Here is a 12,905-nt window from a genome sequence, read left to right as displayed (position 1 = left end):
ATGACACCAAGTAACAAAGACATACACTTACACCAAGGAAAAAAGACATACACTGACACCAAGTAACAAAGACATACAATGATACCCAGTAACACAGACACACACTTACACCAAGTAACAAAGACAGACACTGATACCCAGTAGCACAGACATACACTTACACCAAGTATCAAAGACATACACTTACACCAAGTAACAAAGAAATACACTGACACAAAGTACCAAAGACATACACTTACACCAAGTAACAAAGACATACACTGACACCAATTAACAAAGACATACACTTACACCAAGTAACACAGACATACACTGACACCAAGTAACAAAGACATACACTTACACCAAGTAACAAAGACATACAGTGACACCAAGTAACAAAGACATACACTGATACCCAGTAACACAGACACACACTTACACCAAGTACCAAAGAAAGACAATGACACCAAGTAACAAAGACATACACTGATACCCAGTAACACAGACACACACTTACACCATGTAACAAAGACATACACTGACACCAAGTAACAAAGACATACACTTACACCAAGTAACACAGACAGACACAGACACCAAGTGACAAAGACATACACTGATACCCAGTAACACAGACACACACTTACACCAAGTAACACAGACACACACTTACACCAAGTAACAAAGACAGACACTAATACCAAGTCACAAAGACATACACTGACACCAAGTAGCAAAGACATACACTTGCACCAAGTAACAAAGAAATAAACTGACACTAAGTAACAAAGACATACACTTACACCTAGTAACAAAGACATACACTGACACCAAGTAACAAAGACATACACTTACACCAAGTAACAAAGGCATACAGTGACACCAAGTAACAAAGACATACACTGACACCAAGTAACAAAGGCATACAGTGACACCAAGTAACAAAGACATACACTGATACCCAGTAACACAGACACACACTTACACCAAGTAACACAGACATACACTGACACCAAGTAACAAAGACATACACTGATACCCAGTAACACAGATACACACTTACAACAAGTAACAAAGAAAGACAATGACACCAAGTAACAAAGACATACACTGATACCCAGTAACACAGACACACACTTACACCATGTAACAAAGACATACACTGACAGCAAGTAACAAAGACATACACTTACACCAAGTAACACAGACAGACACAGACACCAAGTGACAAAGACATACACTGATACCCAGTAACACAGACACACACTTACACCATGTAACAAAGACATACACTGACACCAAGTAACAAAGACATACACTTACACCAAGTAACACAGACATACACTGACACCAAGTAACAAAGACACACACTTACACCAAGCAACACAGACATACACTGACACCAAGTAACAAAGACGGACACTGATGCCCAGTAACACAGACATACACTTACACCAAGTAACAATGACAGACACTGATACCCAGTAACACAGACACACACTTACACCAAGTCACAAAGACATACACTGACACCCAGTAACAAAGACACACAATGACACCAAGTAACAAAGGCACACAGTGACACCAAGTAACAAAGGCACACAGTGACACCAAGTAACAAAGACATACACTGATACCCAGTAACACAGACACACACTTCCATCAAGTAACAAAGACATACACTGACACCAAGTAACAAAGACATTCACTGATACCCAGTAACACAGACACACACTTACTCCAAGTAACAAAGACATACACTGACACCAAGTAACAAAGACATGCACTGATACCCAGTAACAAAGACACACACTTACACCAAGTAACAAAGACATACACTGATACTCAGTTACACAGACACACACTTACACCAAGTAACAAAGACATACACTGACACCAAGTAACAAAGGCATACACTGACACCCAGTAACAAAGACATACACTGACACCCAGTAACACAGACACACACGGACACCAAGTAACAAAGACATACACTGACACCCAGTAACAAAAACATACACTGACACCAGGTAACAAAGATATACACTGACACCAAGTAACAAAGACATTGACTGATCCCTGGAACACAGACACACACTTACACCAAGTAACAAAGACATACACTGACACCAAGTAACAAAGACATACACTGATACCCAGTAACACAGACACACACTTACACCATTTATCAAAGACAGACAATGACACCAACTAACAAAGACATACACTGATACCCAGTAACACAGACACACACTGACACCAAGTAACAGAGACATACACTTACACCAAGTAACAAAGGCATACACTTACACCAAGTAACAAAGACATACACAGACACCAAGTAACAAAGACATACACTTGCACCAAGTAACAAAGATATACACTGATACCCAGTAACACAGACACACACTGACACCAATTAACAAAGACATACACTGACACCAATTAACAGAGACATACACTGATACCCAGTAACACAGACACACAGTTACACCAAGTAACAAAGACATACACAGACACCAAGTAACAAAGACATACACTTACACCAAGTAACAGAGACATACACTTACACCAAGTAACAAAGGCATACACTTACACCAAGTAACAAAGACATACACTGACACCAAGTAACAAAGACATACACTTACACCAAGTAAAAAAGACATACACTGACACCAAGTAACAAAGACATGCACTGATACCCAGTTACACAGACACACACTTACACCAAGTAACACAGACACACACAGACACCAAGAAACAAAGACATACACTGATACCCAGTAACACAGACACACGCTTACACCAAGTAACAAAGTCATACAATGACACCAAGTAACAAAGACATACACTTACACCAAGTAAAAAAGACATACACTGACACCAATTAACAAAGACTTACACTGCTACCCATTAACACAGTCACACACTTACACCAAGTAACAAAGACAGACACTGATACCCAGTAACACAGACATACACTTACACCAAGTATCAAAGACATACACTGACACCAAGGAGCAAAGACATAAACTTACAGCAAGTAACAAAGACATACACTGACACCAAGTAACACAGACGTACACTGACACCAAGGAACAAAGACATACACTTGCACCAAGTAACAAAGACATACACTGACACCAAGTAACAAAGACATACACTGATACCCAGTAACACAGACACACACTTACACCAAGTAACACAGACATACACTGACACCAAGTAACAAAGACATACACTGATACCCAGTAACACAGATACACACTTCCACCAAGTAACAAAGACAGACAATGACACCAAGTAACAAAGACATACACTGATATCCAGTAACACAGACACACACTGACACAAAGTAACAGAGACATACACTGACACCAAGTAACAAAGGCATACACTTACACCAAGTAACAAAGACATGCACTGACAGCAAGTAACAAAGACGTAAACTTACACCAAGTAACAAAGACATACACTGACACCAAGTAACAAAGTCATACACTTCCACCAAGTAACACAGACATACACTGACACCAAGTAACAAAGACTTACACTTACACCGAATACACAGACATACACTGACAGCCATTAACAAAGACATACACTGGTACCAAGTAACTCAGACACACACTTACACCAAGTAACAAAGACAGACACTGACAACCAGTAGCAAAGACATACACTGACACCATGTAACAAAGACATACACTTACACCAAGTAACACAGACACACACAGACACCAAGTAACAAAGACATTCACTGATCCCCAGTCACACAGACACAGACTTACACCAAGTAACAAAGACATGCACTGACACCAAGTAACAAAGACATACACTGATACCCAGTAACACAGACACACACTTACACCAAGTAACAGAGACATACACTGACACCAAGTAACAAAGGCATACATTTACACCAAGTGACAAAGACATGCACTGATACCCAGTAACACAGACACACACTTGCACCAAGTAACAAAGACATACACTGACACCAATTAACAAAGACATACACTGATACCCAGTAACACAGACACACACTTGCACCAAGTAACAAAGACATACACTGACACCAAGTAACAAAGACATACACTTGCACCAAGTAAAAAAGACATACACCGACACCAAGTCACAAAGACGTACACTGATACCCAGTAACACAGACACACACTTACACCAAGTAACAAAGACATTCACTGATACCCAGTTACACAGACACACACTTGCACCAAGTAACACAGACACACACAGACACCAAGTAACAAAGACATACACTGATACCCAGTAACACAGACAGACACTTACACCATGTAACAAAGACATACAATGACACCAAGTAACAAAGACATACACTTACACCAAGTAAAAAAGACATACACTGACACCAACTAACAAAGACATTCACTGATCCCCAGTAACACAGACACACACTTACACCAAGTAACAAAGACATACACTGACACCAAGTAACAAAGACATACACTGATACCCAGTAACACATACACACACTTCCACCAAGTATCAAAGACAGACAATGACACCAACCTGCAAAGACATACACTGATACCCAGAAACACAGATACACACTTACACCAAGTAACAGAGACATACACTGACACCAAGTAACAAAGGCATACACTTACACCAAGTAACAAAGACATGCACTGACACCAAGTAACAAAGACGGACACTTACACCAAGTAACAAAGACACACACTGATACCCAGTAACACAGACACACACTGACACCAAGTAACAAAGACATACACTGACACCAATTAACAAAGACATACACAGATACACAGTAACACAGACACACACTTACACCAAGTAACAAAGACATACACTGACACCAAGTAACAAAGACATACACTTACACCAAGTAACACAGACATGCACTGACACCAAGTAACAAAGACATACTCTGGTACCCAGTAACACAGACACACTTAAACCAAGTAACAAAGACATACACTGATACCCAGTTACACAGACACACACTTACACCAAGTAACACAGACACACACAGACACCAAGTAACAAAGACATACACTGATACCCAGTAACACAGACGCACACTTGCACCAAGTAACAAAGACATACAATGGCACCAAGTAACAAAGACATACACTTACACCAAGTAAAAAAGACATACACTGACACCAAGTAACAAAGACATACACTGATACCCAGTAACACAGACACACACTTACACCAAGTAACAAAGACAGACACTGATACCCAGTAGCACAGACATACACTTACACCAAGTATCAAAGACATACACTTACACCAAGTAACAAAGAAATACACTGACACGAAGTACCAAAGACATACACTTACACCAAGTAACAAAGACATACACTGACACCAATTAACAAAGACATACACTTACACCAAGTAACACAGACATACACTGACACCAAGTAACAAAGACATACACTTACACCAAGTAACAAAGACATACAGTGACACCAAGTAACAAAGACATACACTGATACCCAGTAACAAAGACACACACTTACACCAAGTACCAAAGAAAGACAATGACACCAAGTAACAAAGACATACACTGATACCCAGTAACACAGACACACAATTACACCATGTAACAAAGACATACACTGAAACGAAGTAACAAAGACATACACTTACACCAAGTAACACAGACAGACACAGATACCAAGTGACAAAGACATACACTGATACCCAGTAACACAGACGCACACTTACACCAAGTAACACAGACACACACTTACACCAAGTAACAAAGACAGACACTAATACCCAGTAACACAGACATACACTTACACCAAGTATCAAAGACATACACTGACACCAAGTGGCAAAGACCTACACTTGCTCCAAGTAACAAAGAAATAAACTGACACTAAGTAACAAAGACATACACTTACACCAAGTAACAAAGACATACACTGACACCAAGTAACAAAGACATACACTTACACCAAGTAACACAGACATACACTGACACCAAGTAACAAAGACATACAGTGACACCAAGTAACAAAGACATACACTGATACCCAGTAACACAGACACACACTTACACCAAGTAACACAGACATACACTGACACCAAGTAACAAAGACATACACTGATACCCAGTAACACAGATACACACTTACAACAAGTAACAAAGAAAGACAATGACACCCAGTAACACAGACACACACTTACACCAAGTAACAAAGACATACACTGATACCCAGTAACACAGACACACACTTACACCAAGTAACAAAGACATACAATGACACCAAGTAACAAAGACAAACACTTACACCAAGTAAAAAAGACATACACTGACACCAAGTAACAAAGACATACACTGATACCCAGTAACACAGACACACACTTACACCAAGTAACAAAGACAGACACTGATACCCAGTAGCACAGACATACACTTACACCAAGTATCAAAGACATACACTTACACCAAGTAACAAAGAAAGACACTGACACGAAGTACCAAAGACATACACTTACACCAAGTAACAAAGACATACACTGACACCAATTAACAAAGACATACACTTACACCAAGTAACACAGACATACACTGACACCAAGTAACAAAGACATACACTTACACCAAGTAACAAAGACATACAGTGACACCAAGTAACAAAGACATACACTGATACCCAGTAACACAGACACACACTTACACCAAGTACCAAAGAAAGACAATGACACCAAGTAACAAAGACATACACTGATACCCAGTAACACAGACACACACTTACACCATGTAACAAAGACATACACTGACACCAAGTAACAAAGACATACACTTACACCAAGTAACACAGACAGACACAGACACCAAGTGACAAAGACATACACTGATACCCAGTAACAAAGACACACACTTACACCAAGTAACACAGACACACACTTACACCAAGTAACAAAGACAGACACTAATACCCAGTAACAAAGACATACACTTACACCAAGTATCAAAGACATACACTGACACCAAGTAGCAAAGACATACACTTGCACCAAGTAACAAAGAAATAAACTGACACTAAGTAACAAAGACATACACTTACACCAAGTAACAAAGACATACACTGACACCAAGTAACAAAGACATACACTTACACCAAGTAACACAGACATACACTGACACCAAGCAACAAAGATATACAGTGACACCAAGCAACAAAGACATACACTGATACCCAGTAACACAGACACACACTTACACCAAGTAACACAGACATACACTGACACCAAGTAACAAAGACATACACTTACACCAAGTAACACAGACATACACTGACACCAAGCAACAAAGATATACAGTGACACCAAGTAACAAAGACATACACTGATACCCAGTAACACAGATACACACTTTCAACAAGTAACAAAGAAAGACAATGACACCAAGTAACAAAGACATACACTGATACCCAGTAACACAGACAAAGACTTACACCATGTAACAAAGACATACACTGACACCAAGTAACAAAGACATACACTCACACCAAGTAACACAGACAGACACAGACACCAAGTGACAAAGACATACACTGATACCCAGTAACACAGACACACACTTACACCATGTAACAAAGACATACACTGACACCAAGTAACAAAGACATACACTTACACCAAGTAACACAGACATACACTGACGCCAAGTAACAAAGACACACACTTACACCAAGTAACACAGACATACACTGACACCAAGTAACAAAGACGGACACTGATGCCCAGTAACACAGACACACACTTACACCAAGTAACAATGACAGACACTGATACCCAGTAACACAGACACACACTTACACCAAGTCACAAAGACATACACTGACACCCAGTAACAAAGACATACACTGACACCCAGTAACAAAGACACACAATGACACCAAGTAACAAAGGCACACAGTGACACCAAGTAACAAAGACATACACTGATACCCAGTAACACAGACACACACTTACACCAAGTAACAAAGACATACACTGACACCAAGTAACAAAGACATTCACTGATACCAAGTAACACAGACACACACTTACTCCAAGTAACAAAGACATACACTGACACCAAGTAACAAAGACATGCACTGATACCCAGTAACACAGACACACACTTACACCAAGTAACAAAGACATACACTGATACTCAGTTACACAGACACACACTTACACCAAGTAACAAAGACATACACTGACACCAAGTAACAAAGGCATACACTGACACCCAGTAACAAAGACATACACTGACACCCAGTAACACAGACACACACGGACACCAAGTAACAAAGACATACACTGACACCCAGTAACAAAAACATACACTGACACCAGGTAACAAAGATATACACTGACACCAAGTAACAAAGACATTGACTGATCCCCTGTAACACTGACACACACTGACACCAGGTAACAAAGATATACACTTACACCAAGTAACAAAGACATAAACTGACACCAAGTAACAAAGACATACACTGATACCCAGTAACACAGACACACACTTACACCAAGTATCAAAGACAGACAATGACACCAAGTAACAAAGACATTCACTGATACCCAGTTACACAGACACACACTTACACCAAGTAACAGAGACATACACTTGCACCAAGTAACAAAGGCATACACTTACACCAAGTAACAAAGACATACAGTGATACCCAGTAACACAGACACACACTGACACCAATTAACAAAGACATACACTGACACCAATTAACAGAGACATACACTGATACCCAGTAACACAGACACACAGTTACACCAAGTAACAAAGACATACACTGACACCAAGTAACAAAGACATACACTTACACCAAGTAAAAAAGACATACACTGACACCAAGTAACAAAGACATGCACTGATACCCAGTTACACAGACACACACTTACACCAAGTAACACAGACACACACAGACAGCAAGAAACAAAGACATACACTGATACCCAGTAACACAGACACACACTTACACCAAGTAACAAAGTCATACAATGACACCAAGTAACAAAGACATACACTTACACCAAGTAAAAAAGACATACACTGACACCAATTAACAATGACTTCCACTAATACCCAGTAACACAGACACACACTTACACCAAGTAACAAAGACAGACACTGATACCCAGTAACACAGACATACACTTACACGAAGTATCAAAGACATACACTGACACCAAGGAGCAAAGACATAAACTTACAGCAAGTAACAAAGACATACACTGACACCAAGTAACACAGACGTAAACTGACACCAAGGAACAAAGACATACACTTGCACCAAGTAACAAAGACATACACTGACACCAAGTAACAAAGACATGCACTGATACCCAGTAACACAGACACACACTTACACCAAGTAACACAGACATACAATGACACCAAGTAACAAAGACATACACTGATACCGAATACACAGACATACACTGACAGCAAGTAACAAAGGCATACACTGGTACCAAGTAACTCAGACACACACTTACACCAGGTAACAAAGACAGACACTGATACCCAGTAACAAAGACATACACTGACACCAAGTAACAAAGACATACACTTACACCAAGTAAAAAAGACATACACTGACACCAAGTAACAAAGACAGACACTGATACCCAGTAGCACAGACATACACTTACACCAAGTATAAAAGACATACACTGACACCAAGTAGCAAAGACATACACTTACACCAAGTAACAAAGAAATACACTGACACTAAGTAACAAAGACATTCAATTACACCAAGTAACAAAGACATACACTGACACCAACTAACAAAGACATACACTTACACCAAGTAACACAGACATACACTGACACCAAGTAACAAAGGCATACACTTACACCAAGTAACAAAGACATACAGTGACACCAAGTAACAAAGACATACACTGATACCCAGGAACACAGACACAAACTTACACCAAGTAACAAAGAAAGACAATCACACCAAGTAACAAAGACATACACTGATACCCAGTAACACAGACACACACTTACACCATGTAACAAAGACATACACTGACACCAAGTGACAAATACATACACTTACACCAAGTAACACAGACAGACACAGACACCAAGTGACAAAGACATACAATGATACCCAGTAACACAGACACAGACACACACAGACAACAAGTAACAAAGACATACACTGATACCCAGTAGCACAGACACACACTTACACCAAGTAACAAAGACATACAATGACACCAAGTAACAAAGACATACACTGACACCAAGTAAAAAAGACATACACTGACACCAAGTAACAAAGACATACACTGATACCCAGTAACACAGACACACACTTACACCAAGTAACAAAGACAGACACTAATACCCAGTAACACAGACAGACACTTCCACCAAGTAACACAGACATACACTGACACCAAGTAACAAAGACATACACTGATACCCAGTAACACAGATACACACTTACACCAAGTAACAAAGAAAGACAATGACACAAAGTAACAAAGACATACACTGATACCCAGTAACACAGACACACACTTACACCATGTAACAAAGACATACACTGACACCAAGTAACAAAGACATACACTTACACCAAGTAACACAGACAGAGACAGACACCAAGTGACAAAGACATACACTGATACCCAGTAACACAGACACACACTTACACCATGTAACAAAGACATACACTGACACCAAGTAACAAAGACATACACTTACACCAAGTAACACAGACATACACTGACACCAAGTAACAAAGACGGACACTGATGCCCAGTAACACAGACACACACTTACACCAAGTAACAATGACAGACACTGATACCCAGTAACACAGACACACACGAACACCAAGTCACAAAGACATACACTGACACCCAGTAACAAAGACATACACTGACACCCAGTAACAAAGACACACAATGACACCAAGTAACAAAGGCACACAGTGACACCAAGTAACAAAGACATACACTGATACCCAGTAACACAGACACACACTTACACCAAGTAACAAAGACATACACTGTTACCAAGTAACAAAGACATTCACTGATACCCAGTAACACAGACACACACTTACTCCAAGTAACAAAGACATACACTGACACCAAGTAACAAAGACATACACTGATACTCAGTTACACAGACACACACTTACACCAAGTAACAAAGACATACACTGACACCAAGTAACAAAGCCATACACTGACACCCAGTAACAAAGACATACACTGACACCCAGTAACACAGACACAGACGGACACCAAGTAACAAAGACATACACTGACACCCAGTAACAAAAACATACACTGACACCAGGTAACAAAGACATACACAGACACCAAGTAACAAAGACATTGACTGATCCCCTGTAACACAGACACACACTTACACCAAGTAACAAAGACATACACTGACACCAAGTAACAAAGACATACACTGATACCCAGTAACACAGACACACACTTACACCAAGTAACAAAGACATACACTGATACTCAGTTACACAGACAGACACTTACACCAAGTAACAAAGACATACACTGACACCAAGTAACAAAGCCATACACTGACACCCAGTAACAAAGACATACACTGACACCCAGTAACACAGACACACACGGACACCAAGTAACAAAGACATACACTGACACCCAGTAACAAAAACATACACTGACACCAGGTAACAAAGACATACACAGACACCAAGTAACAAAGACATTGACTGATCCCCTGTAACACAGACACACACTTACACCAAGTAACAAAGACATACACTGACACCAAGTAACAAAGACATACACTGATACCCAGTAACACAGACACACACTTACACCAAGTAACAGAGACATACACTTACACCAAGTAACAAAGGCATACACTTACACCAAGTAACAAAGACATGCACTGACACCAAGTAACAAAGACTTACAGTTGCACCAAGTAACAAAGACATACACTGATACCCAGTAACACAGACACACACTGACACCAAGTAACAAAGACATACACTGACACCAATTAACAGAGACGTACACTTATACCCAGTAACACAGACACACAGTTACACCAAGTAACAAAGACATACACTGACACCAAGTAACAAAGTCATACACTTACACCAAGTAAAAAAGACATACACTGACACCAAGTATCAAAGACATGCACTGATACCCAGTTACACAGACACACACTTACACCAAGTAACACAGACACACACAGACACCAGGAAACAAAGACATACACTGATACCCAGTAACACAGACACACACTTACACCAAGTAACAAAGTCATACAATGACACCAAGTAACAAAGACATACACTTACACCAAGTAAAAAAGACATACACTGACACCAATTAACAAAGACTTACACTGATACCCAGTAACACAGACACACACTTACACCAAGTAACAAAGACAGACACTGATACCCAGTAACACAGACGTACACTTACACCAAGTATCAATGACATACACTGACACCAAGGAGCAAAGACATAAACTTACAGCAAGTAACAAAGACATACACTGACACCAAGTAACAGAGACGGACACTGACACCAAGTAACAAAGACATACACTTACACCAAGTAACAAAGACATACACTGACACCAAGTAACAAAGACATACACTGATACCCAGTAACACATACACGCACTTACACCAAGTAACACAGACATACACTGACACCAAGTAACAAAGACATACACTGACACCCAGTAACACAGATACACACTTCCACCAAGTAACAAAGACAGACAATGACACCAAGTAACAAAGACATACACTGATATCCAGTAACACAGACACACACTTACACAAAGTAACAGAGACATACACTGACACCAAGTAACAAAGGCATACACTTACACC

The sequence above is a fragment of the Heterodontus francisci genome, unplaced genomic scaffold (assembly GCF_036365525.1).
Source record: "Heterodontus francisci isolate sHetFra1 unplaced genomic scaffold, sHetFra1.hap1 HAP1_SCAFFOLD_64, whole genome shotgun sequence".
Taxonomy (NCBI): domain Eukaryota; kingdom Metazoa; phylum Chordata; class Chondrichthyes; order Heterodontiformes; family Heterodontidae; genus Heterodontus; species Heterodontus francisci.
The sequence above is the reverse complement of the archived record's forward strand: the minus strand, read 5'-3'. Positions refer to the sequence as shown.